The sequence below is a fragment of the Dasypus novemcinctus genome, chromosome 31 (assembly GCF_030445035.2).
Source record: "Dasypus novemcinctus isolate mDasNov1 chromosome 31, mDasNov1.1.hap2, whole genome shotgun sequence".
Taxonomy (NCBI): Eukaryota; Metazoa; Chordata; class Mammalia; order Cingulata; family Dasypodidae; genus Dasypus; species Dasypus novemcinctus.
Window position 1 is genome coordinate 39,194,428 of NC_080703.1, and position 22,991 is coordinate 39,217,418.

The window sequence follows — 22,991 nt, forward strand, 5'->3', positions numbered from 1 at the left end:
GTGAACTGTTCCTTAAAGTTGGATCCATATGTCATGTTATACACCAGAAGAAATGCCAAAGTGATCAAAGGTTTAAATGTAAAATTAGGAAGTAATAAAGTACTAGAAGAAAATATGAATTCTATTATAATGCTGGAGAGCAAAAGGCCTTTCTAACCAAGACTCAACAATCGGAAGTCATAAAACAAAAGGTTGATAAATTCTTTGCATTAAAAAAAATTTTTTTAAGGTATACATGGAAAACAAAATCCCTCTAGCAACAATGGTAGCAACAACAAAAACAGTGGGGCTAATATATATTTTTTTATCTTACAGACAAAATTTATAATGAAGTAGAAATTTAGAAACAAGATCAATCACTTTATAGAAAACTTGGCAGATGATATGGACAGATATTTCATGAAAAAAGACAATAAATGGCTTTAAGTCTTATGAGAAAATGCTCAATCTCACTTATAATATGAAAATGCATGTTAATACTCCACTAGAATATCATTTTTTTAACCATTAAATTGACAAAAATCCAAAAGGTTGATAGTACCTTTCACTGGTAAATGTGCTGAGAATAAATATATGGCTGGTGAGAAAGGATATTGATTCAAACCAATATGATTTCTAAGGGTAATTTGACAATATTTGTCAAAATTATAAATACATTTACCCTTTAACCCAGCAATTCCATTTCAACTATTTATCTCACAAGTATACTTGCACGTGTGTCAAAAAATGCATGTAAACTGTGACTCATTGCAGCAGTGATTGTAACAGAAAATGTATGGAAACAATGGACTAGTTAAATTACAATATATCCTTTCAAAGAAATATAATGCCTCTGTACAAAAGAACGAGGGCCCTCACTACGTGTAGATTAAAAAGATCACCAGGGTAGACAAATATGATGTGTGTGTATTTATTTTTATATACTCAAGTAAAAATGGTTTTCAAAAGATTGGCTTTAAAGAAAAAAAAGCATGAATATTAAGCAAAATTTTATTTACAAAAGAGGGAATAGGTACATGTGTCTATATGTGGATGTATATATATTTGTTTTGCTTGTACACAAATAAAATAACTTTGGTTGAATCACACACACACACAAACCAAACAGTAAAAAGTTACCTGTCAGGTCATGGGGATAGGGTGGGAAATGGAAAGATAAAGAGAAGGGCAGAAGTGAGATTTTCACTGTATATCATTTTACATTTTCTTTTTTGGACCACATGGATGCATTATCTATCCAGAAAAGAAAAAAAGAACAACAAAAAACTCAATGAAAGCGTGAACATAATGGCCAGAAAAACATTGGCGGGGAGAAATCTTAAACAAGTGGGAAAGAAGAAAGGAGAAGCGCAGTCCCAGGTGCTCTGGTATGTTATTGTGTAGCTTGGGGACTGAAAACGAGTGGCTCAGTGGCTGAGTGGAGCACACAGGTGTGTTTTTTCTGACCAGCCCTCCATTGTTTTAAAATGGAAACCCAAGTATTTCTGTGAGCCTGCCCTTCTAGGTTACTCCGGTTGGAAAGCCTTTGAGTTACAGTCTCTGAAATAGAGTCACTTGTGTCCAGATACTTTCATCATTGGCTATAGGAAGCTTTGACTTCTCCAGATCAATCTCTAAGAGACACGTTAGCGTCCAAAACTAGAAGTCTGGAGAGATGATCATTTGAAGCCGGGAGAGAGGACCCAACATGGGAGCAAAGGAAAATCTGTGTTTCACCACCTGTACCGTATTTGACCTGTTTGTGGTTAAGCTTTACATAGGAGCCAAATGTTCCCCTTAGCATTTGCTTAAAAAATTAGAAAATGCATTAGTAACAGCCTTATCTTCCAGAATTGCACGGGAAAGGACAACATGACCTTTTAAATATTCTTTTTTAGTTAATTCTTAGGATCAAGATGGAAGAAAGAAATTGAGAATAAATATTGGAAAATATGGCTGTTAAACAGCCAAACCTGGAAGACTGAGCCCCACAAAAGGGAAAGTAATTGATAGATGAATAATACAATGTGTAAAGATGTATTAGTGTTTTCATTATTTTGTACTATTTCTATTCAGTTGGAGCTGATTTCCATAGTAATATAGTTAGCTAAAAATCTGCCTTTGTATATAAGGTCTCCACAGAAAAAGCAAATATGAAAATGGCAATTTTTAAAGCAATATTCTGTTTTTTTTGTTTAATAAAACTAATGTTTTCAAATCTGCTTTTATTAAAACACAATAAATACCATCAATTTTTGACATGAAATCTCATTAGATACTGTAAATATTTATCACTTTCCAGGGGAAAGCTTATGCAGTAGATGGCTTCTCATTGATTCACTCATAAAGCTGAGTTAGAAGTGAAGCTCCTTTTTATTTTCATAAAAATAAAAGGGACTCAGAATTTGACATCCATTCCATTTGGACTAGCTAATCAGACAAAGCACAGATGGTGCACTTTACATGAGCATTTTTTTAGCATTAGAAACCTATAAAAGTAATGTTTATATAAAAAGCTTCAAGGTAAAATACACTAAAAACTACAATGGTACTGCAGAGATCATTCCCTCTCCAGTTTTTGGACTTATTTTCTTCCTAATCCTAAAGTGTGAGCATCACATATTTACAGATGTATAAAACAATATAATTTACACTGTTTTATGTTTACACAAATGAAAAAATCTTTAAAATCAAATGACTTAAAGTGGAACGCCATGAACATACATGGTCTTGATATAAGCGTGTCTGCGGCTCCTTAGGGGCTGACATAGCTCAGTCATTGGTCAGATTTCTACAGACATAGATTCCTGGTCATTGATCACTGACAAATGTATTGACAAATTTATTTATTTTGGAGGTTTGACATAGATCAGACCACCTAATCTAGTATCATGATATGTAGTGAAATTTGAGTGATGAGAAAATTAGAAGACATGTCTTTTAGGAGTTGGCGATACTGGGGATTAAGTAGAGGCGCAGGGCAATCAACAAACACAGGTGGGTGAATTCTCACCGAGGTGCTCACATGATCTGTGCCTCTTTTGCCCAGTGCTGCTTGGCCTGGCATTTAATTTGATTTAGCAGCCAAAATACCATGAGGGCAGTCACTCCCCTTCTCTAGACCTTTGTTTTTTGTTTTTTTTTAATCTATAAAATGAGAGGCATCTGAGACTTTTTTTAAGAAGTATTTTGAGAGACTGATGAAAGCAAGATATGCATAGACATCTAGATATCTTCACATACAAATCAGAGGCTCACAGAACCTCTGAATTCTTCCACTACAGACCCGTGGACCACTGGTTAAAGGTCTCTGAAATAGATGATCTCTAAATACATATTCAGGTCTCATTTTTATCTAGTTATTATTTGGTCACTTACGTTCTTTCTAGTTTCCTGGCTGCTAAATCAAATTAAATACCATGCAATGGCTTGGCTTAGTCAATAGGACCTTATTGGTTCATGGTTTTGAGGCATCAGCAGGGCAATGCTTTCTCAAAGAGGAATGTGGCATTCTGGGCCTGGCTGCAGGCAATCCTTGGTTTTGGGCTTTTCTGTCTCATGGCAATGTATATGGCGGCCTCTCCTGGCTTCTTGGTTCTGTTGACTTCCAGCTTCTGGCTGCTCCCTGAAGCTTTCTCTCCCTCTGCAGCCTTCCTATAAGGCCTTCAGTAATAGGACTAAGACCCATTCTAATTCGATTGGGCCACAACTGAAGTGTCCTCATCAAAAAGTCCTATTGACAAGAGTCCACACCCATAGGAATGGATTTAGTTTAAGACCATGTTTTTCTGGGATACATAGCTCCTAGCTACCATACATTCCAACTCTCTTCTTTGGACAAGTGTGAATCACTGTCCATCTGCAAGTATTCTTTAAAAAATTTTTTTTCATTGCAAGTATTCTAATACTCAAAATCTAAAGTTGATCTTTGCATCAATATTCTCTTACATACAATGCTACTTCTTAGTTCTAGCCATAAATCTGTAGTTTCAGTCCCACTCTTGGAGAAAAAAAGAGAATTAGGCTTTATGCTTTTTATCTTTACTTTCTTCTGAGCTAATGACACTGTTGGAGGGGAGATGGTGCAAACTGGGAAGTTCTACCATCTCTAAACTCAGTAAATAAGACTCATGCAAGATGTTAACCTGGTATGTTGATTTTTGGAAATTGCTCCAATCTACTAAGTTCTCCTCCTAGACGAAGTCATACAATATTTTGGTGTTTCTTTACTGTCCCTTGACAATTTTAAAAATTGAATAATAAAAAATAAACCATCAAAAAAGAAAAAAAACCAATTAGCTATAGAATACCATTCTTTCTGTTGACTATCCAAGTGCTTAATTAGCTTTTTAAAAATATGTAGTCATTTGACAGAAAGGTTTTGTGAGTCCTTTGAAGCTGAAAAAGTTTTTGTGGATGCAACTTGCAAATCCAACAATTTGCATGCAATTAATCAATTTTCCTTCAAATTTAGTGGTTTTTCAATGAATAATCAAAGTATTTTAAAGAAACTAAGAATTGAAACTAACAAATGATTTAAAGGAATTATGTAATTATTCTGGGCAAAAATAAATTATAACAAACATAATGCTCCAGTCTCAACCAAAGTCAGCTTCAAATATTTGCCTTTTATGTTCTTTGGCCTTGGTATTTATAGTGTTTCACTTAGATTCAAGAACTTTAAAAATAATGAAATGTATCGAAGTCAAACTTGGTGTCTAGATTCTCATTCTTAAAAGACAGTATCCTTGAATGTGGTCAGGAGAAAATGGATTGAGATTGCTGAATGAGAGAATGCAATTCTATTCCATCCTGTTCAACATTTCTGGAAATGATATGAATGATATTTTTAAAGACGTAAATAATTACTCTGCTAAAAATGATTTTTAAAATGTCATCAGTGCCCTAGGAATTTAAGAAATTCCTGAGCAAATGAAAAGCAGGTAAAATGGATGAACACATGGCACCAACTGAAGGTCATAACATATACAGAAGAATGGAGGAAAAATGGGAGTTCTATGGAAGTTCTAAATTAAGACTGAATGTATTTGATGAGGGCAGGCAACACAAGAACAATGGAGAAACGTGATGCATTAGGAAAATTGACCCTGTTTATTTCATTTCCTTCCCAATGGCCTCATTAAGTGGGAAAAGTTAAAACAGCGAATGACTGGGAGAAGTTGAACAGTATCCAGGTATATGGCATCTTTCAGGAGAGTCTAAGAATCTTCTACAACCAGAACAACAATTCTAGTATTTCTCTAGCCAGGAGCTTACGTTAGCCCCCCTCACCTCCCTCCCCTCATATCACTGCTGTTTGATGATTGAAAAAGGTAATTCTCTTAAAATGATTCTCAGAATGACAGAGTTATAACATATGTCAAAAAAGTTATATTAGTCATAGATGATAGAATCAGAAATTTTTATAAAAATTCCATTTAAACTTTGAACTTTAATAGAAGAAAACGGAGAGTGAAGAAGCAGAAATTCTTAAGAAAAAAGGAAGAAAAAATTAATCAAAACTGGATAAAGAAATGACTTTTCAGCCTTCAAAACACATTAAGTATCAAGTAGAATGTGTGCAATAATTTCACCTTGTGAGCAAATTCAAAATATTGAGGATAATGAGAAAAATAATTTTCCGGAAAGATAGAAATAGATTTTTCTACAAAGAAATGAAAATCAAATTGTTATCACATTTCTCATAAAAAAATAATATTAGTAAACACTGGAGCAAAATGCTTTTCTGAAGAAAAGTGATTTTGAACATAAAATTCTATACTTTCTGGAACTAGAATTCAAGGTAAAAAAACTAACAAAAGCATTTTAGAATAAAAGAGTCTCAAAATTTACCATACGTCAGCTCTGAAAAAATTGTTAGAAAACCTCCAGAAATTAAACAAATTACAAATTACAAAACAAATACCATGAGATACAAAAAAAAAAAATGCTGTGCATAGAAACCAATAAGAAAATTAGTTAATTCTAGTTAATTATGAATGTGGAACATCAAAAAATAACCATCTCCTAAAAACCCAGATTATCTCAACTTGCAAAGTAGAAGGGATTGGGGGACTAGAAGGATGTGACACAGACAATATTTTCAAGAAAGTATTGGGAAAAGATATAAAAATGGAAAATGCGAAAGGAAAATAGAATACCAGAAAACCTATCCTAGAAGTCCAACATACAAATAATAGGAATCTCAGAATGAACAAATGGAGAAAATGTAAGGGAAGAAATTAAAGAAATAATGGAGAAATTTCTAGTGCTGAAGTAGTGTGATTTAAGAAACCCAGTAAAGGCCAAATGCAATAAATAGAGAAAGACCTACAGGATATACCAAAAATACCCCATTAAAATTAACAAAGAAAAAGAAAGACATGCCCAGAAAGCAGTCAGAAGTGAGTGGACTAAAACTGATAATGATGATAAAAATGATAGCTTATATCTACTGAGCTATTTAATATCTAAGAAATATTTCTTATCCCATATTACTCTTTGCAAAACCTACGATGTGCTATGTGAAATATTTAAGGGAATATTTATGTAAGAAAATTCTCATCTTTGTATTTGCCTAAAATTGTTGGATTAAGAAATAAAGTAATTATCAGTCGTGATACTACTACCAGAAAAAACTGAAACTGGCATTATAAGAGATGTTATCTGGGGAATGGAGGGTCAGGAAATTGTAGATTTTCCTCACAAATTTTCTGTATTACTTGTTTTTTAAACTAATATATGTTTTTTGGATCATCCTTCCTCTTTGGAGACTCTTCACTTTATAAATTTCTCCTCCATTGTGTAGAAGCAACATTTTATGTTCCCAATGTCCCTGGGCAGTTGCATGTGACCTAGGATATGCCAAACATATGCACCCATGCAAGACTGATTGGGAAGGTGGAAAATGATCATCAATCTTTGGGCAAGGGTTGCTGGCATTTCACAGGGCTTAGTTGCAGAGTTCCTGACATCCAGTCTCCAGTGGGATTTGTGTGTCTGTGCTGAAAAGAAGTAGCAATACGTCTTTACTAGTATAGCCGATGTCCTGTGGTTTTGTTTTTCCTGCTAAGTAAGCCCTAAGTTTGAGTATCTGGTTGTTGTGTGTACTCTGAGAGCTATCTAATATTCTTTAATAAATTTCTATTACGCTTTAGCTAATTGATAACCAGTGTCATTTTCATCTAAAAAACGTGAAATACACACACCTTAAAGTAAATCATGTGGAAAGATTACATAACAAGGTGCTAAAACAGTTTTGAGTATATCGCTGAAACCATCGGTTTAAGGTGAGGTACTGGGTCAGGATGCAAAGTTTTCGAAGGAGGTGACCAAAAACTAGTTATATGATCTATCCCTTTCCTGCCATATAAGGGTTGGATCTAGAGAAGAGAGAAATGGACCATTTTTGGAGAAACCCACTACAAAAATGATAGAACCTTCAGCAGATCCACATGGAGAATGTGCTATGTGAACCTTGAGAATTTAGAGGACAAAGTATGTGGGAAAGGTAAAAGGTAAGCGATGGATTGGTTAGAGGTTTTGATGATGGAGCAAAGGATTGGGTTGTGTAGCATGGCCTGCACTTTCCAAAGGTGTCATTTCAAAGGATGCAGGAGTGTATCCTTGGGTCCAACTGTTTACAAGAGAGAGCTGGCATGGATTCATCACAGCTCCTCTCCAGGGAGGAACCTGGAGGGATGCCAACCATGCACAGAGAAGCTGCAGTATCATTGAATGCCTGCTGATTCCAGAAGGGGTAGTAACCGGCTAGAACAGAGACGAATTTACCCACATCGAAGAAAATGTACCCGAGAGAGTCCACCAAAATGGACTCACAAAACTTCTCTGGAGGGAAAGAGTCAGGTTTAAACATCTTCCAGGTTCACAAAGTTTTCTTAGTAGATCACGACAACAATAGCAGACCATTCAAAAGTTCATGTCTCCTGGCTTCTGTCTCCTCCCTCTAATTCAAGTCAGAGACATCAGTGGTAAGACAGAGGCACCTTGAGTGGATGGACTAGGAGGGGAAAAAAGCAAGACATCCTCCCTCTCTGACTGTCAGCGTCTCACCTATTCCAGAGGAAACAATCGTAACAAGATTAAAATCTGTCTATTATGCAAGGTTGGACATTTTAGTTACTAAACAGCTGTGTTTTTAAACTTGAGGTGATCAAAGGTTATTCTACTGAAGAGAACCCAGAAAATTCATGGGTGTACCTGAGTTGCCATCCAGGAACAAGGGATGCCTGAAAATGGATTTAAAGGAACAGAGGGAGAAAAAAAGAGTTGTTTTAATTACATCTCAATAGCAATGTTGACTTTCAGTATTGCCATTATGATTGTAAAAGGTGAATTTATCAAACAAGTATTAACAATAAAAAAGTATGTGCCAACTTTAATGCCAGAGAAAATAAAATAGAATTTAAAGTGAAAAGCATTAGGTGAGATAAAAGCATATTTTATTGATAAAAAGCAAAAATCGACTAGGAAAATATGAGTTAGGAACCTCGAGTCAATCAAGAGCATAAGTTTGATATGCACTAAATAAAAACTAATAGAAATTCAAGAAACAATTGAAATAGATGTATAAGATTGTGTACATGAACATAATTTATATTCTATTCAAACTTCAACGAAACATTCACCAAATGTGACCCTCTGTTGGACCTTGAATTATACCTCAACACATTTCCCAAATCAGAAGTATGCATGTTATATTCTGGGGGAAAAATAGTATAATTAGAATCAACCAAAAATAGAAAATTTCCCACTGAAGTCTGTAACTTGTATTCTTTAAAAATGCTCTTCCAAATAACTGTGTTTCAGAAGGACACCCAAAGTAAAGTTGCAAACTGTTATAGAAATGAAAGATAATGAGAAATATATAAGTACTTATGAGATAGTACTCAGGTGAAATTTCTAATATTAAATATATTTCTTTAGGAAGCAATAAAGGAATGGATTAGGCATTTTTCTAGAGAAAATAGAAAAAGAACAATAAAATATATGAAAAAATTAAGGCAAGAAATTAAAATATGAAAGGGAAATTTTATATAAAAAACAAAACCTGAAACCAAAAGGTAGTTTTGGGAAAAGACCAATGTATATGAAATCTTTGGCAAGCATGATGAAAGAGATGAGTAAATTTCATATCTGACTATAAGAATGAGACATGGGAAGTAAGTAACAGCAATATGGAGGATAAAAAGTTATAAGAAAATACTATCTGCAATTTCATGCCAAAAATGATTTTAAAAAGCTTGGCAAAAATAAATAGTCTAAAAATTGCCGAGGAAATTTTAAAAGTCGTCAACTATCACCCTTTATAAAGACACTAATCCTAGACAGTTTGATAGAATAGTTCTGCTAATCTTAAAAGAACAGATGATTCCAATGGTATAAAAATTATTGCAGATCATAGAAAATATGCAAAACTTACAACATAGCATTCAAAGCTATTATAAGCCTTATACAAATACCATAGTTAGTACAACTGAAAACTGTAGGTCCACCTTTCTTATTAATGTAGCAGCAAATGGCCTTAAATAAAATATATGCTAGTGATCAGATGGATTTTTATAACTACCTTTCCTTTAAAAGATACTCTTGGAGAGACATTTGAGCTCTCCTAACAGCTTCATTACCACAAATTGGAAGCTTTTCATTTTCAATTCCCTGAACCATTTATTGAGCACAGTGCTGGGCACAGAACAGATATTCAATAAACATGCTTTCAATTAATGGGCGAATATTACATGCCAAGCTCTGTGAGGGGGATTGTGAGAAGCACCTGATAAAAAGGACGCAGTCACTGCCCTTCAGAAATACCTGGGGAGTCAGCCACAAACATTAGAGACCAACCCAAATCAGATTGTGATAATTGCTACTCTAGAGAAACAATCACACTTCTAGAGAAGCATGAGGGAAAGAACGATTAATTCTAAAAAGTGGTTTTTATTTAGCTCATGACTTAAAGAAATAGAGGGAAATGAAGCTTTCTGACTAAACTTAATTTCATAATTGCCAAGAATCATAGAATTAGATTTGCACAGTGGTCTATCAGAGGCTTAGTTATTGCCAATTAGATTGTAGAATTATTTTAGAATGCTTAGTCTCAATTCCAAAGAACTGTTTGGAACCTGAGTTTTCCCAGACTTCATTACTCTAAGGGTAACATAGTGCCAGTTTAACGGGGAAAGCAAAGTATCTCTGGTATCTTGCCTCAACATGCCTGACTTAGAAACTCCAGCCCCCCTAAGTCTCACCTAAATGTTTCTGTATGCCCTTGGGAAAGTTTCATATGAAAACCTGTAAAGACTTTTCAGGTTCTCCTGCCCTGCCCCTGCCTTCTGTTGAGGTCTGCAGTCCTGGAATCTTCTAGAGTGGAATCCCATTGCCACAGCTACTAGTGCCATCTTGAGGCACCAATGCCGTGGCCTCCCAGTTCTTTTCCTGCAAAAAGTCATCTGACTCATATAAGGGGGAAAGATCTCCACTTCCCTCTTCTGGCCCTTTGTGACTGGTGTAGCTTGTGCTTCCATGCCCCACAATGTTTCTCAAACACACACACATTCACCATCCTTTCCCTTTAGTCTGTGAATGAACTTATGTGATTGGGAAGGGGACCATCTTCAAAGACACACTTTCTTCTTTTTCTTTCCCCACTCCCCATGAATTTCCCCCTCTCCATCAGGTAAAAGCATCCTCTCTTCTTCCAGCTCAGCAAACAATGCTCCAAATCCTGAAGGCTCAGCATCAGGTCCTCAGATATCTTTGATCACACCTGAATCTCATTGTAGAGTATAAATTGCCATTCACCAACTCAGAAAGACAAGGAAAATGCATCTTTTCATTTTCTATAAATCAAGCTATTTTGATTTTCAGGTTTCTTGCCTGATGATTCTCTGGGACCTCATGCCACACCTGGGACATGGGACACTCTCCAAAGCTTCCCTAAGTCCTGTTGTCTGGACCCGACCTCCCTCTCTGAAGGCTGGCTATTTCCTCAGGATGCTCAAGATGCATACAACCCTCTGCTCACTCTACCTTTAGACTCTTCTCTTCTTGCTCCCACTCCCAGCCCAGAAGAATCTCCTTCTAGCAGAGAGAATGGTGGCACATTTCTTCCACAACCTACTTCCTCCCCTAAGATACTCTGCTTCCTTTCTTCCTCCCTTACAAAACCCATGGGCTTTTCATTGGGCTTAGATTTGGGAAACAAAAATCTGCTTCCAGTCCTGTGACATCCCTTCCCTGAGGAATCTGTCAGCTTTGATGGGGGGAAGGGAAAGAGGCATACTGTGGGGATAAAATAAACCTGAAATTTATTTCAAAATATTAGCTTGCCACATCAACTTCAGATTCAGTTTAGATTCCTCATGATGTTTTAGAATTATAAAGATCTTTAGAGATGGTCTACTTCTATCCCTGATGAAGTAAAGGAAGTCTACAAAAAAGTGACTTAAAGATACCACCTCAGAACTTAGTGGCTTCAAACAGCAGTGTTTATTATTATGGTTGTTTTATTGTCATTATCTCTAATGGTCCTGGGGTTGACCAAGCTCAGGTAGGTGCTTCTCACTTGGCCATAATCCACCGAATGGACTGGGAGAGAGTGTAAACTACGACGTAAACCATAATCCATACTGTGTAGCAGTGCTCCAAAATGTACTCATCAAATTCAATGAATGTACTGCACTAATGAAAGAAGTTGTCAATGTGGGAGGAGTGGGGGGTGCGGAGAGTGGGGCAATGGGAACCTCATATTTTTTAATGTAACGTTTTGTGTCATCTATATGTATTTTTAAAAAGCTAACAAAAATTGGGAAAAAAGAAAAAAAGGCTCGACCTAGTTGAATCAGACTATAGCTGGGACTGGAATCACCTGAAGAAATTGTTCACTCACTTGCCTTATGGTTGAAGTTGTCTATTGGCTCAAACAGTTGGGGGCTGGGACAGCTAGTGTTCCTCCAGCAACTCTTTATCTCTGTGTGGTCTTTCCACATGGTCTCTCTAGCATGGCAGCTTTGGGGTAACAGGATTTCTCTGGTGGCTTATGGCTCCAAAGATGCATATAGTGGGTATGGGCGGGGAAGGAAGGAGAGGGAGAGACCCAGCAGAAACTGTTATCACAGTCCATGAGCCAGCCTCTGGATGTGAGCCACTAAGGCTAAGACCAGTCCTTATTCAATGGAAAATAGTTAGACTCTACCTTTAGATGGGAATGAATGCCAAAGCCTTGCAGACATGCTGTAAAACCAACCTGGCTGTATATCTTGTGTCGCTGTTTTGCTCATCTCTATTGCTTTAACATCTTCTATCATATCTATCCACCCCAGTAACCTATAATTTTATTCTTTACTATGACTCTCAGTTTGGAGGTTTCCTCTTTGCTCTTTTTTTTTTGTCTTTATTTTTTTTTAATGTTACATTCAAAAAAGATGAGGTTCCCATATACCGCCAACCCCCCTCATCCCAATCCTACCCCCATAACAACAACCTCCTCCATCATCATGAGACATTCATTGCACTTGGTGAATACATCTGTGAGCACTGCTGCACCTCATGGTCAATGGTCCACACCATAGCCCACACTCTCCCACAGTCCACCCAGTGGGCCTTGGGAGGACAATCAATGTCTGGTAACTGTCCCAGCAGCACCACCCAGGACAACTCCAAGTCCTAAAAACGCCCCCACATCACATCTCTTCCTCCCACTCCCTACCCTCAGCTCCTCTTTGCTCTTATAGTTCTTTGTCACTTCACATGTGAAGTTCAGTCAATTCCTCTCCCACTTTCTTGCCTTCCTTTTGTTTTTGGTCATTTTCTCCAACTCTAGCCCAGCAGTAATATTAAAATAGTTTTCCAGGTTTTTATATTATTTCATTCATTCATTTTGCAGTAATTTTAAAGGTATAGTATCACATTGCCAAAAAAAAAAGTTGATTGTTGTAGTTTGAATAAGGTGTAGGGATTGTCTGCATGTATTGAATGTTTGGGCAGTTTTCTTCACCCAGGAGAGTAAGATTTTCCTGAAAAGATTCTAAGACTCATCTTATTTTTATGAGAAAGTGTTGTTGATTCACAAAGAGATGTTGCGTACCCAAGGAAATCTTGTGAGTGAGACATGCAGGAGTCATCTGCAGATTTCCTAGAAAGTGAAAATTGAAGACATTAAGGTAAGGCTTACAAACACTCAGAAAGTCTCTATTTCTTACCCATGGAAGTCACTTAGTCAGTCAGAGCACTGCGACTGGAAGTGGCTTCCACACAGTGCCCTTGGAAATAATACTGACAGACCCATTTGGGTTGACAACCAAGCTAAAATCCAGTTTCCTTCTTGGGTCCATAACCAACAGAGAAAGAGACAAAATCAAGCTAATGTTAAGAATTTAATTACAAAGGCTGCTGGTGGTGGATTTTGTTTCCAAAACTTACACAGCACAAGGCTATATTTACAGTGATGGGAGTAGGGTGATTTTCTGGCTGGCGTGAGATAGTCCTGCCAAACGGACCATCCAAGCAGATGTGGTCAATAATTGCTTGTGCCAATTGTGATATGTGGCACTTTCAAATTATTTTGTTCTCAGCCTCTAAGTGATTAATCACCTTGGGGACACACGGGGACATGACTTCCCATTGTTCATTGATTTACTCAAGCCTATACAACTTCTCATCATAAATGCTCAGAACTCTTTCAACAGCAAAGAAATTGATGCAATGGTGGTAAATGTGATTCTATCCTCAAGATACTTTCTTTGCAGACTCCTTTTGCTTCTCAAGTTTCTTCTTCTCCCACACACATACTTCTGTGTAGAACTGAGCATACCGAAGAGGAACAATGATCAATGATGATGATGGGATCACAAGGAGCTTTTTATTCCAAATCTTTTAACATGTTGCAGAAAAATCAAGAAAAAAAATCGTAAGTGCATAGTACTTATATCATTCTGGATGAATCTCTACTGTCTTGACAGACAACTGCTTAGTTGATCATCTTATTTAAAAACAATGACAAAGAAAAAAAAAAACCTGAGCCTCTTAACAAGTAAAACAGAACCACGTTCTAATTTTAATGTTCAGAAAATCGAAGAGATCATTTTGGCAAGCCTGCGATTATTTCTAATTGCCTTAAAGAACTCGTGTTCTGGAGAGGGATGTTGATAAGAAACAAAGCATAGAGAATCGATTCTGGATGCTGTTAATTGGATGCCAACATCACACTTAATAAACGACTATTCGTTTCATGCCAGCTCCTCCTACAGAGGGCAGAGTGGAAGAGAAGAAATGCCTGGGCAATCTTTGGGGGTGAGTCCCTGTGGAAGGCCTCAGAAACACATGCTATCTGGGCATGCATATTTATCAAATGATTTACACAATTTCTACCTAGCCTATATTACAGACATGACACAATTACTAGATTTATTAATTCCTTGTTGCAGGGATAGAGATTTCCCAATGTGATGGACTAATGCATATTGCATTAGCTCTAACATCTGGGGCTCTACCCCCACCAACATCAAGAGATTAACTGAAACACAGCCATACAACTTTTCCCTTTGTCTCAGGATGAGTCTCCTTCCTCCCTCCTGCTTCTTGCTCTTTTCTCCTTGCTCTCTTGAGCACTCGACGGGCCTTTCTGAGCAAGCAAATCCACAAAGTGTTTGATTTACTACCTCATTTTGTTTCTGCTTGTATTTCACCTTCCATTTTCACATTTTTTTATTAAAACCAAGATGAGCTGGGGAAGACGTATGGGCTATCTATTTTCCTCTCAGTCTTCTAAGTCTTTTGAGAAGCACCCATCACCATTCAAGTTGTCAAGCATTCTATCAAGATCTAGGAGCAGGGATTGCAAGAACACAACCGCATATGGTTCTCACATTAGACCCAGGTCTGGGGGGTACTTCATCTTCTGGTGGGACTAAGGGAACAGGCAGAGAATATGATGGTCAGGTGCCTACTGGGATGGCTGTCCTCTCATCATTCCTGCTCAGATGCCTTTTGCCTTTCAGATTCTTGTTGACCGAGCTCCTTCCATTGACAGCACTGCTTCACAGTTATTCCCGGCTTGCTCCAGTTCTTGCTGTTGGACCCTTGCACGCTAGCATCCTGTCCCAAGACAAATGTCTACGGCAGGGTTCTCCAACTCAGTTACATTCGGGGGGCCTGTGAAAACAGGCCAAGCTTTAAAAATGCAAGAACGCAAGCCCTGTGATAGACTCCCAGCTTCAGTGGCAGAGAGACACGGAGCAGTACAAGCATCATGAACTGGTTAACTCATGCCTTGAATAAATGGGGCAGCCAAAGCTCTAGCCGACTTGTTGCCATGTGAGAATATGAGACCTGAGTTGCCAGATTTTTTGATTCTTCAAGAGAAGCCAGAAATCTGGATTTCCATGTGAACTCTTCCTATTTGTGAATGTTGGCACCTAATGCACAATTTTTAAAAGTGTAGTACAAGCCAAACAAAACCCATCTGTGGGTTTGATTAGACCCATGGGCTGACAGAATGCCACCTCTGGTTTAGGGCTCTTATTTCCCAATTGGTATGCCAGAAATGTCAGTAGAGCTTGTCCAGGAGTTCAGACTTTTTAAACAGCTTTTCCTCTTCAGTGGACTGCTACTGAAACTACTTTTGCTGAAATACTATTTCCCCTTTCCCTCTGGCTTCTCATGTATTCAATGTGAAGTCATCAAATGTTTAATTGAACATCTCTGATGAGTGAAATACCGTATAAGATACTGTGAGAAATACAAGGATGGACATATGATTAAGAATATGGATTAGGTGGGCTGCACCCAGATTAGCATTGGTTTAAACAAGATAGAACTTTACTTTTCACATAAGGCCCAGAAAGAAACAGTTCAGGGTGGAATGTTACCTCCACAAAGTCAGGAACCCAGGATCCTTATGTGTGGTTGTTGTATCATCTCTAAGGTGGAGGCCACGATGGCTCACCACCTTCGCTAGTCAAGTAACACCAGGCTGTGCTTGATAGAAAAATTAGGTCCAAATCTGAGTTGCCTGATATGTATCCAGTAACTCTTCACATAGCTTTATATCTCAAACTAGTGACTTCTAAGTTCACTGCAGTAAAAGGGGAAAAATGAGGACTGATTCAATCTGACAGTGATACAACTCCTTTCCTTAAATTAATTTTTTATTTTAAAAGAAGCTCTAGATTACATAAATATTAGAAAAAAAATAGAGGAGATTCCCATATACTCCACCCCCTCCCCTTTGCACACTTTCCTCCATTAACGACATCTTTCACTAATGTGGTATATTTGTTACATTTGAACACATATTGAAACATTTTAGTAGCCATGGACTATAGTTTAGATTATAGTTTACACTTTGCACTGCACAATTTTATAGGTTTTAACAAAATACATAATGGCCTGTATCCATCATTGCAATATCATGCAGGACAATTCCAATGTCCCCAGAGAAGCCCATGTTATACCTATTTTTCCCTCTCTCTCCCCTCAGAAACTCTGGTGGTCACTGGTATATATATATATATATATATATCATACTTCTACTCATGCTCTGTTGGGAAGAACTAGTTACATGGCCCCAGTTTATTGACAAGGAAGGATGGTAAATGTAGAGGGCCACATATGTATTTGGTCATTACTAATACTTGTTATCCCATTACCATATTCATTTGCCATCTACCAGGAAGACTGAAGTGGCAAAGCATTAGGCATGTCCAGAAAGTGCATAGGTAACTAGCACTCATATCCCATTGTGTAAAACCTCATCACAGGCTTACTCTTAGCTGAAAATGAGGGTGGAAAATGTAGTTCTAATTCTGGGTGGCACTATGCTTAGCTAAAGCTTAAAGGTATATTACAATAGAAAAAGGCGTAAACAGATATTCCGGGACAATGAAAATTTTTACTGCAATGACTGTCACATGGTTTTTGCTCCCAAGGCACTTACTATTTAGTGGTGAAGGCAGGTGTATGGACAAATAATTATACTGAGGTAACAGTGTTCAGTGTTAGAATAAACGTGTTAAGGGAAGCATATGCAAAGTTAGAGGAAATATAGATCATTGATGATAACTTAAAAGAATCAAATAAGGATAATACAGTGAAGAAAAATTTATTCTTCAGAATACCCTGGGGTCTTGGGCAAGAGCCACCAGTCAGGTCAAGGAAGCCCTTGGAGCTAAGACAATTGAACTGTCTTTCCTTTAGAACTGTCCATAGTGGGGAAAGCCAACATATTGGTAGGGTAAGCTATGTCTTGGATTCTTCCCACAGTCCTGGTTTGAACTTGTGACTCTAACATAATATTTAATGGCCTCCTCTTTCACCTTGAAAACACCCTGATTTTGGCAATGATACATTAGTTGTTCACTCCAGACTTTGGAGAGGTAGAAGAGAATGTGGGGAGGGTAGCTATGAAATGGCAGAACACCATGTGATACTCACTGTGGGTCCCTCACAAGACCGCTTAAGAATTCATTAAAGTTCCTAAATTTAGGAAATCATGAGTATGACTGTATTTCTTATGGAAAAATGTGACTGGGATAAAGTCAGTATAGTAACTGGTGTGAATGCATATCCACAGGGCAATGGATAGCAGAGCAAAACTGGGAGACTATGAGGCATTACCTTGGGAAATTTGTAGAAATCTTGAGGCAAGCACTAGATTTGACAGCCATGAAACTGAAGGGTCAAGTCAAGTTTAGCTGTATGTCCAAAGATAAGGGGGTTCCAAACATCATCCATGTTATAGTCTACTCTTTGGAGTAGGTATCATCCAAGCAGAGTCCTGAAGGACACTGTGGTAGTTTGTAATTATTTTATGAATTCCCAAAAGAGAAAGATTATGTTTTGAACTACTATATTCCTTTAGGTGTGATACCCTTTGATTGCATTAAATTCAATTGAGGCCCTTTGATTTAATTACTTGATAAGGTCAACTTAGGGCTTCTGAGTGGACTAAGTCAGTGAGGCGCAAGCCAGCTGGGGTCTCTGCCCTCCGGCTGGGTCTGATGTAAACGAAGATGCAGAGAGAGATAAGCACAGGCACAGATGAAGGAAGCTGCCATATTTGATTCTGCAATGTGAGAGAAGGGACTCCATATTGTCCAACAGCCCCTGACAGGCTCAAAGAGCTGAGGCCCAGGGAGACATGAACCATATTCATGATAGCTTACAGCTGAATTTGGGAAGAAAGTAGAGCCACTGAAACTGAAAGGAGGCCAAGTAAGAGACAAGCCCTATGCCAGGTTTGCCTAAAGGTGCTGAAAGGCAGAGATTGGTGGCCATCTTGCTTCCCCCTTTGGCTACTGACTTTGGTGAGAAAGTAGCTCTTACAGTACCCTGAATTGGACTTTTCATAGCCTGAAACAGTAAACTTTTACCCCCAAAAAATCCCCTTTGTAAAAGCCAACCCATTTCTGGAACTTTGCATTGGCAGCCCTTTGGCAAATAGAAACTTTTTTTCTTTTGCATAGGAATTCTGCTTGGGGTCTGCATTTCCATGGAGAATCCAAGTCCTCCCACACTCCCCTCTGATTAATCAGTTTTGTCCTAGTGATCATTTTAAGGGCATACCATAGAGCATTCCAAAATTTTACCTTCCTCAAATAGCATAACACAAGCCATCCCACACTATTGATCACTTCCTTCTCCATTCCTCAATTATACCATAGCTTGTGTAAACAAGTATAATAAAAATCTCTGATTTAGAGCAGGTTTTCCAACATGCCAGTAGGTAATTTAATGGAAAGGAAACATGCGAACAAACAGTGAACTGTCACACAGGAGACCTGGGTTGGATTTTAATTTGGAATCATCCCCAGACTTTGTGAAAGTCAATTCACTTCTTTGAATTTGAATTTATTTATCAATAAAATAGAGTATGGGGACCAAACAGTTCTTGACAAAGTTCATTCCACAAAATACTTATTCCATGAGATGCTGTTCATCAATGCAGAAAAACCTTCCATTGGGGTACGTGGAAAATCCACAGTTCACATCAGAATATTAAAAAGTCCCTGCTCTAAGAATTTTTTTCTTTTTAAAGAAGTTTTAGATTATATAAATGGTACATAAAAAATATAGGGGATTCCTATATTCCCACCTCTCCCCCTCTCCTATACTTTCACACATTAACAGCATCTTTCATTACTGTGGTACATTTGTTACAATTGATCAACACATATTGAAACATTGCTACTAACCATGGACTACAGTTTATTTTATAGTTTGCACTCTGCCCAGCACAATTTTATAGGTTATGACAAATGCATAATGACCTGTATCCTTCATTGTAATGTCATATAGGACAATTCCAACGTCCTGAAAATGTCCCCGTGTTACACCTATTCTTCCCTCGCCCTCCCCTTACAACCTCTGGTGGCCACTGCCTTTATATAAATGATAAAATTTTTTCCATTGCTAGAATAATAATAGAATAGAATAAAAAGTCTACTTTAGTTCATTGTTCATTCCCCAATCTTGAGGACTTGGGATGGTGAAATACCCACTCTGTTTCTAATTGAGAGGGCCTTAGAGCCCATGGGGCAGATGGATGGAATTATCTTGCTTGCAGTTGCAGATACTCTTTGTTCCTCGGGATGGGCATTGTCCTTCATCAACTCTTTGTTAGTTGTCCTGGATGAGTCTAGCAAACTGGAGAGTAGCTGTTGCAGCTCTGCTGTGATTCAGGGCTCAACCAGCACACGAAGAGACTGAAGATTTAAGTCTCTGGGACATATATTTAACAAGTACGGTGCTAATTATAGGTACAAATAAAAGGGGCAGAAGAACCATGCATAAGGAAACTATAAATGAGTCTAATTCTGTTACACTTTGAATCATAAATTCCAAAGTAAATCCCACTGACAGGATGCTGAATTCCTGAGCAAATCTGCCTTGCTTATAGTGTCTAGATGTCTCTGCAGCCCTCAAGACCCCCACTGTTTGAGGCACTGTTTACTGTGGCATTCAATGAGATCCTGCTGAGATGTGCATAAGCGTAACTTCTGGAATGACCTCTCAACTCACTTTGAAATTTCTCAGCCATAAAAGTTCATTTGTATTTAATATTTCCCCCTTTTGGTCAAAGTCTTTTCCAGATGCATTGCTATTTGGCACTTGCTAATAATCCCTTGGTGCCAGGGAGGCTTATCCCCAGGGAGTCATGTCCCATGTGGTACGTGGAATGGGAGGTGGGGTAATGGATTTATAGCCTGAATTTTGCTTAGACAGTGGCCACATTTGAGCAACAAGGAGGCTTTCAGGAGGTTACTCTTAGGCAATATGTAAATACTAGGCTATATATCAATTTCACAAGAAAAGATTTATAAGTACAATCATCAATATCAAGGGCCTGTCTTCCTTCACTAGGCATTGCTCATGTACTCCAGAGATTCTTGCCATTCTATTAGAGATGTTACAGAACTCTTCAGGATGGGAATTCAATGTTCTTTCAGTTATTGTGTGGGTCTCCACCCACTGAGACAATACTCCACGAACACCTGAACATATTCATATGCCTTAGAGGCATGTTCCAGGTGCACCCCTCCCAACACATCCCCCCATCACTGACACCCAACACCAGTGATCCTCCCCTGCCCCAGTTGTGAACCTTGTATTATCCAAAACCTCTCCAAAAACAAAGCCAAAAAAATTAACCAAATAAAATTAATAAGAAAATAAAATAATAATAATTTTAAAAATAAATAAAATACAAAAATAAAATTTTTTAAATAAGATAAAAAAATTTATACATTATATCCTTCATCACTGTAAGATCTGTTATCTTGCACGCACAGTGACAATTTCTCCTATATGTTCCCTCAGTGTCTTTTTTTTTTTTTTTTTTCATTTTATCTTCAAAGAAGCTTGGGGTTACAGAAAAGTCACATAGAAAATTTAGGGGATTCCCATATACCCAATGTCCTACTCCTTTGCTACTCTCCCCTATTAATATTTTACATGGGGATGGTACATTGTTACAACTGATGTACAAATAACAAAGCATTGCTACTCACCATGGTTAATGGTTAACATTATGGTTTACAGTTTGCACCATATACTGTTATAGGTTTGGACAAAATCTTTAAAAAAGTGACCTATATCTGTTCTTGCAAGATATCTTCTAGAACAATTCCAATGTCCTAAAAATGCCCTATGGACATCTATTCTATTCTTTCCTCCACCTTCCCTTGGAACCTATGATAACAACTAAGTTTCAATTTTTGGAGAGTAAGATTTATAGTTAGATTCAATAATATTGAGAGTTTGACATATAGAACTGTTTTCTTTATTAGGCACTGCCTTTGTTCTCTAGAACTCTGTGCCCTAAGAATTTGACTCAATTGAGTATCAAACCTACCAAACAAAGGGTATCTCTTCTGATAATTCACAAAAATAGGACAAACCTGGTCCATAATTTGGATGTAGGCATGGATCTTTTATGTACCCTTCCTTAACCCCACTTACATCCATTCTTATCTATACTGATTTCTTTCTAGCTCTTACTTGCCCTGGATATGCCCAGAAAAGTTATGTCCAATGATACATTACCCATCTGGTACAGGGGCAGCTTCATCCAAGTTCTTTCGGCTTCTCTCTTTACAAGTACACTTCTACTCCAGACCTTCTTCAACTTAACATTTAGAATGTACTTCTGCTGTCTCCAACTTTATTTTCCAAATTATACCTTCTCATATTAACAGGGATTTTCCTACTCCTGACTTTGTATTATAGAATTTTGGTGAGTGGTTGAATGTATTTTCAGTTTTATTTTCCCAATCCTCATCTCTTTTTCCTTTTAGTATTTGTGTCTCTGGCTTAGATGGGCTTCTGTTTTCTACTGTTGCCCAGCTGTTGTGATATTTTTATGTGTACTTCCTTTATCTAACTGTTTTTTGGTGATTGAAGAGATTAAACACAGCATTCTCTTTCTCATCAAGGCCTCAAAGTCATTTTTGGAAAGGGCCAGGTGCTGAGTTCTTGAAGACTATTCAGCTCTTTATTTATAATGTATTTATTCATGCTAAGGGCACACCAAATAGTTTCAACCACCCAGTAGCCAGCAGGATGTCATCTGAGATATCCAGACAAAAGTCTTCTGGAAGGAAATTATATGAAGTCTTCTGAGTTGTACCTAGAAGATCTCCTCATCAAGTTGGTCCAAGATAGAACTTTGAAGAAAGGAAAATCTGTTTTAGAAAGAGCATGGGCTTGTGTCATCTTTAGCAAGTTGTTTAGCCTATGAGCTTCATTTACTCAATTCTATAATGGGCTAATTAATACAGTATCAAATGAGTTTAGTTTGAATAATATACAATTGCTGCTCTTCAACCATTTCTGACCTACAAAAATTGCAATTTCATATATTCAACCCTAATTCTAACATAAGAGATGAGCCAGAATACTTCATCAATAAAAGTCAACTCTTAGCATTGACTCCATCTTACTGTTTACCCAATGTCCCAGTCATGCCCTGCTCTTCTCCCCTACTCTCTTCTCCCTATTCCCTTCTATCAGAGCTCAGGAACAAAAGATTGTTAATTTGAAAATCATGATTCAGCCACCATATTTCATAAAGGTTTTTCTGCTAAAACAATACATTTTTCTAGAAAAAAATCAGGAAAATATAGAAAATTCAAAAAAAATAGTAACTCATCATACATCAGCCCTGCCTGAAAAATTTATTACCAACATTTTATTTAACTTCTTGATATATATATATATAAAGAGGTATATAAATACAAATTCCAGTTGTACATGAAGGAGGAGACAATTTCACTTTAGGTCTTCAAATTAGGTCTACCTTAGCAGTACTATTTTGTATTATTTCTAAATTTAATATATTATTAACACTTTCAATGTCATCAATAATTCTTTTATAACATATTTTAATGGTTACATGATATTCTAACTTAGAAGATATCAAGAGTTATTTAAACAATCTCCCTGGATATATAAAGCTGTTATTTTTCTCCTATAAAAAAGTATTGGAATAAAAATTC